The following is a 6,000-nucleotide window of genomic DNA, read 5'->3' as shown; positions in this document are numbered from 1 at the left end:
TCACGTGGAGTCGGTCTGTTGATTAATTAAATAACTAAGCTGAGTAATCTAAGCAAAAATATCTATCTAAAGACAATTAGATATATGAGACATGAGGAGAGTCAGCCCCCTCCCCTAAAAAATCACCTAAATTAAACTGTCCTGAAGTTAAATTATTTATGAACTATTGAAAAAATGTAGACCTTTAAATTCGTAAGTCATATTTCCGGGGAGCTCTATTGTTTTACAATCACTTTCGAATATGTACTGGTTGTCATAAAGCAGATACTAAGTTTTGTAATATTACTGTCAATACAATTTATATTTTAATCTACCAGTTCATATACTCTTAAGTTTGTTTGACCCACCCGTTTCTCCCTAATTTCAGAAATGCAATTTTCAATCAAAAGCATTTTGATATCTTAAGATTTATATATAAACATACATTTACCAAATTTCTTTACGATTCTTGTAATTCTAATTTTTTAGGAATATAAAAAACCCTTTCAAAATGTTTTGAATCCAGAAGCAATCATTATGGCTTTTTATGGAGCCATATGGCGGTCTTCAAACCCCCATGCTACTCAAAATATATTCATCCCTATCGGAAATTACTTTTTTTTTTAAAATAATTTATTTCTTCTTCAAAGAACAGACATGCAGAACAGCGGAGCATCCCCTCGCGACATGACTTGTTGAAGGGGAAATGCATTATTTAGGAAAATACATGCAAGTTTATCAGATCAAAACAAATATAGTTAACATTCATAATATCTATTTTATTCCGATCCCCAAGCTTTGTGGTGTATAAATTCGGGGAGGGGGGGGTGTTACATTAATGTTGTGCATAGTTTTCCTATTCCTAGCAGAAACTCAACACATATGCTTCAGAGTTTAAAAAAATTTGATTTATTTAATGACATTCATTTTTAAATAAACATACATATTAAACGATCTGTATACACTATGAAACGTAGCTGAAGATCTAGTGATCTGTAGTCTGCTCTGATGGACAATTCTAGTTGCTTGTCGTATGTCAACCCATAGCAGTAGATATGCAGCTATTATCATTTTCGCGTGATAAATGTGCGATATCTGTCAAAGTCTCTTCTGAATTTTGGACTAGTTCTATTGTAAGTACTACGGGAAAATTTGTCCATAAGTCAACTGCTTGTTTCGATGTAAATCGGGTGACTTTAATCTCTTGCCCGCTTCAACTTTTAACTATGGGCAATCCTCTAAGCCTCTAATGCTACAAAACGTTTGTTTTTTTACCTTTACTAAATTTTAATCTCAAAAATGTCAAGTTGTTGATTTGAACTGCAGACAGTAGCCATTTAGCCATTTACTTCAAGTCGTACATAAAATTACCGGAAATGTCTATTGTCAAGTCCTGTACATGTTTTAACTTCGTTTTTTTTACGATAACTTAAAAAATATTGAATCAATAATTGACTTGGAAATCGATAGTATTTGTCCTTTTACCTTGCCAAAGAAGTGTACAAAGTTTAATGAATATTCATGAGAGGGATTTCTTTGAATTTTGCTAAAGAGCTGACAATGGACACACACACATACATACATACATACATACATACATACATACATACAGCGGCGATGCTAAATCCCCCTAGCAACAAGTTGCACGAGGGAATAATAAAAATAAATCAGATGTCAGCAGCAAAGATACCTTTCCAACTGCCCCATAAGTATGGGGAATTACTTGATCCGTCTCCTATTTTGAAACTTAATACGTATTCAACACATATTTTCCTGTTTTAATACATATCAAATTGTTTCAGTCATATTAGGGCTATCTTTCTAAAGAATACGTTAACCCCTGATGGGAACTATGTCTCAAAAACTAGCACATTCGTTACACCGGTTTAACGACGAAAAGTGAGCCCCGTAGAATATTGACCAACGGTCATTATTCTACGTAGAAAAATGACCCACTCAGATGTAGAATACTTGGATTACATCGTAGAGATTATGGCCTTAAGGTTATTTTTCTCCGTGTGGGTTGTAGAAAAATGACCACTCAGAATATTGACTAAATTTTATTACATATTCTATGTTTACTTATTTCAGGTCCATTCTTTATCTTAGGGTGGATACAGGGATGATGGTGATGGGGGGGGGGGGATTAAATTGCCTGCTTGGTACTTAGATTTTTTATCGTATATATATTTTTTATTCTTACGAATAACCAGTCATTGCCTATCATCATTATTTCAGTCTGTTTTTAAATTTTCAAATAAAAAAAGATAAGATATATTTTTCTTTTCTTAAAGTACATTGTTCAACCATGAATAAATAGGAACAATATCAATCTAAATAAACCAAAAAAAACTCGTATAAATTGTAAATAGAAATTGATACCAGTAAATTTTAATGGGGAATAGAAAATTATTCATTACAATGAGAAATTAATATTTAACCATTGGTTTGAAATAGGCACATCTCATCACATGCGTGAATTTAGAAAATTTTATCCGGGATTGGGGGGGGGGGGGGGAATAGGATTTTTTATGGAAGGTCGAGGGCTATTATAGGTAAATAAGGTTAATAAGGTTAAAGGTTAATAAATAACCTTAATAAGTTTGAATTCCCCATCCCTTTGATCCGCGATCGATTGCATGCGTTATCTCATTTGGATATGTTCACAATCAATTCTTTATTGTTAGAACAGGCTATACAAGAATGTGTTTTAAAAATACAATGCTTGATTTTAAAACCATTTAAACACAACAAATCCCAAAACTTCGAATTAAGAATTAAACACAAAAAACAGAATACTTTACAAATGATTTTGTATGAATTTAAAATCGATATCTGTTGTAATCAAATTGACATTAAGAATTAACTTGCAAAATTCGGTATATAACAGTGAAAACAAATTGCAAAGAAACAATGACATTAAAAAAAGCTTTGGCGTTGACTTTGACTCCATTTGAATACAACTGCAGTATTTAAAAACGACATTTGAATCTAGTTAATAATACGGGCATATTCTTACATAACTTTAAAGATTACTTGGACTTCCCATATAAGTGTCCCAGGCAATTACACTCATTTTTAGCAGTTTCTAAAAGTAGAAACAACAGCTGCTTTTTGTCACCGTTCTCGAAAAAGTGATCCCTGTTTCAATAGAATTATCACCATAAGACATCTAAAGCCATCTAGTGTGCTGATTCGTGTGTATTGCACTTAAATCAGTACAATTCAATAAAACCATAAAGTATGTAAATAAAATATGAAAATAAAATTTTTTGTAGAGGCCAATTTTGAGGCAAGGCCAAAATTTGGGACCAAACCAAATTGAGACCAAAAGTCCTCATTCAAAAAAGAATTTGTTTTTGTTTTTTTGCTTTCAAGCTTTTAATTACAAAAGCTGGCCACTTTGTTTATGGATAAACCAACGCAGTCGAATTCCAAACCTCTCCTCCCATTGTAACATTCTTAAGTTTACAAGTAAAATATTGAATTTATAAGGAGCCCCCCTTATTTGGAAGCAGAAACAATTCCTAAATCCCCCCCCCCCCCCCCCCCCCCCCCATTAGGATTTTGAAAACTGGCGAAAAATGTTTTCCTTTTTTTCTTCTTTTAGCTTGTCCTGATATCGGATTAGTCTGTCCTATTTCTTTTAAAAAACGATGCTATGTGCCTGTACTTGCACAACTTTATACTTTATTGAGCATATAATGGTGGCGATGCAGAGTTTGAAGTTAAAGTTATCCGAAATTTAGTGTAACGTTAGCGCTGAAAGTGATAAATCCAATATTTCGAATTTACACGCGAGTCGCTGTCTTATGTGTACCTGTAAGGTAAGTCTGTTAATGTGACGGTGTTTTGTTTGGTTGTCAGACATTCGGTGTAGCAAAATAAAACAGATATTAAAATATCCGCTTTATTTATCAAAATTTTACATCTGTCTTCTGGGTTTTTTCTTCTAAAGATATGCAATAAACATAGTCATTAATTTAAGGTTTGTCTATGAAATCATCTACTATTATGGGAACAACAATAATACAAATATACAGCCCAACAAATGATGCAAACGAGGCAGATAAAGACACCTTTTACGAACAGCTGCAGAGAAAAATAGAAAAGGTTCCAAAGCATGACATTCTATTAATAATGGGCGATGCAAATGCAAGTTGGAACTAAAAATGAAGGATGGGAAAGGGTCATGGGTAAAGAGGGAATAGGCACAATGAATGAAAATGGGTTAAGAGTAGCAGAGATTTGTGCTTTAAACAACCTTGTCATATGTGGAACTCTCTTCAAACATCTTGACATACATAAACTCACATGGGAATATCCTAATGGTAGGGATAGAAACCAAATTGACCATGTAATGGTAAATGGCAGATACAGGAGATCAGTATGCGATGTCAGGGTTATGCGTGGCGCAGATGTCAACCCAGACCACAATCTAGTGATAAGGAAAGTAAATTAAAGCTGAAACTCTGCAGAAATACAAAACCATCAGCAATTTATAAAATCAGGAAGATTTACGACGTCGGCAGACTGAAAAGATCACAAGCAGAGGATTCCCGCTTGAAATTAGAAACAGGTTCCAGCAACTATCAGGCGAAGAAACTGATATCAGCAAAAACTGGACACGGGTGAAAGAGATATATAACGAAACAGCGGGAAAAAGCTTGGACCTGAGGTCAAGGAAACATAAAGATTGACTTAATACTAAAGGTACATATCCATAGATGAAAGAAGGAAACTAAAAGAAGTAATTGGAAGATCAAACTAAAAAAGAATAAGAGAAATTAAGAGAGAGGAATATAAAGCAAAGGACAAAGAAGTCAAAAGAAGAGCGAGAACTGATGAAAGAAAAAAACTAGGAGGGGGAAGCTTGCATGGCTGAAAATGCAGCAAAGGCAAACTTCCTCAAAGAATTATACCAGCTGACTTAAAACAGCTTTGCGGGGAAAAGGAGCAGGACAAGTGGCATAAGATCGAAAGATGGTAAACTACTCATTGAGAAGGGAAAGATAATAGAGAGATGGCAAGAAAATTTTAAGGAAGTACTCAATGTTCCAACAGAGGCAGCAGAACTCCCAGAAGGATGTACTGACCAGGCTAACACGGACATAGAAATTGATACATCACCGATAAGAGAAGAGGAAGTTAAAAGAACAATCCTAAAAATGAAAAACGGAAAAAGCCCCGGAATATATAACATCAGCGCAGAACTGTTAAAAGAAAGTGTAGCACCAACAGCACCCAAACGAACGGTATTATTTAACAGAATCATTGATGAACAGGAGATACTATCAGACTGGAAAAGATAACTCATCGTCAAAATACCAAAGAAAGGGGACCTCACCATATGTGACAATTACAGAGTAATATCACTACTATCTGTTCCTTCGAAAGTTTTTTTGTAGTGATAGACAGAATTTGAGATGGGATAGAGGACAAATAAGGCCCAGAACAAGCTGCATATAGGAGAATAAGTGGAACATCAGAACAGGTTTACATACTGTAAACGTATTATATTTGGCGTGTACGATATTTGGCGGAAATTAGTTTTTGAATAAGTTTGCGTAGATTTGAATTAGCGTATTCCTGAACGTGACTTTTCTTTTACATATATGAATTACATTTAGCGATATACTTGATTTAGAGGAAGCCGCATTCCGCCAAAAGCGCTAAATATAATACACAGCCAAATGTAATACGTTTACAGTATTAAGAAACATACTAGAATATCCCATAGAATGACAAGCACCTTTATACATAAGCTTTATGACTTCAAGAAAGCCTTTGACAGCATAATAAGGGATGAATTTTGGAATATATTCAAGCATTATGGAATTCCTGATATATATATGTTAACATCATCAAATAAATGTATGATGGAAGTACTACCTGTGTTATTGAAAACGGAAAAAGTTCAGACCGGAATGAGGCAGGGATTTGTCCTGTCTGGGTTCCTGATCATCATTGTGGTCGATTTGATAATGAGAAGCACCAACGATATGACACGAGATATACGCT

Source organism: Crassostrea angulata, chromosome 8 (genome assembly GCF_025612915.1).
Source record: "Crassostrea angulata isolate pt1a10 chromosome 8, ASM2561291v2, whole genome shotgun sequence".
NCBI classification, from domain to species: Eukaryota; Metazoa; Mollusca; class Bivalvia; order Ostreida; family Ostreidae; genus Magallana; species Magallana angulata.
Note: the sequence above shows the minus strand (reverse complement) of the source record.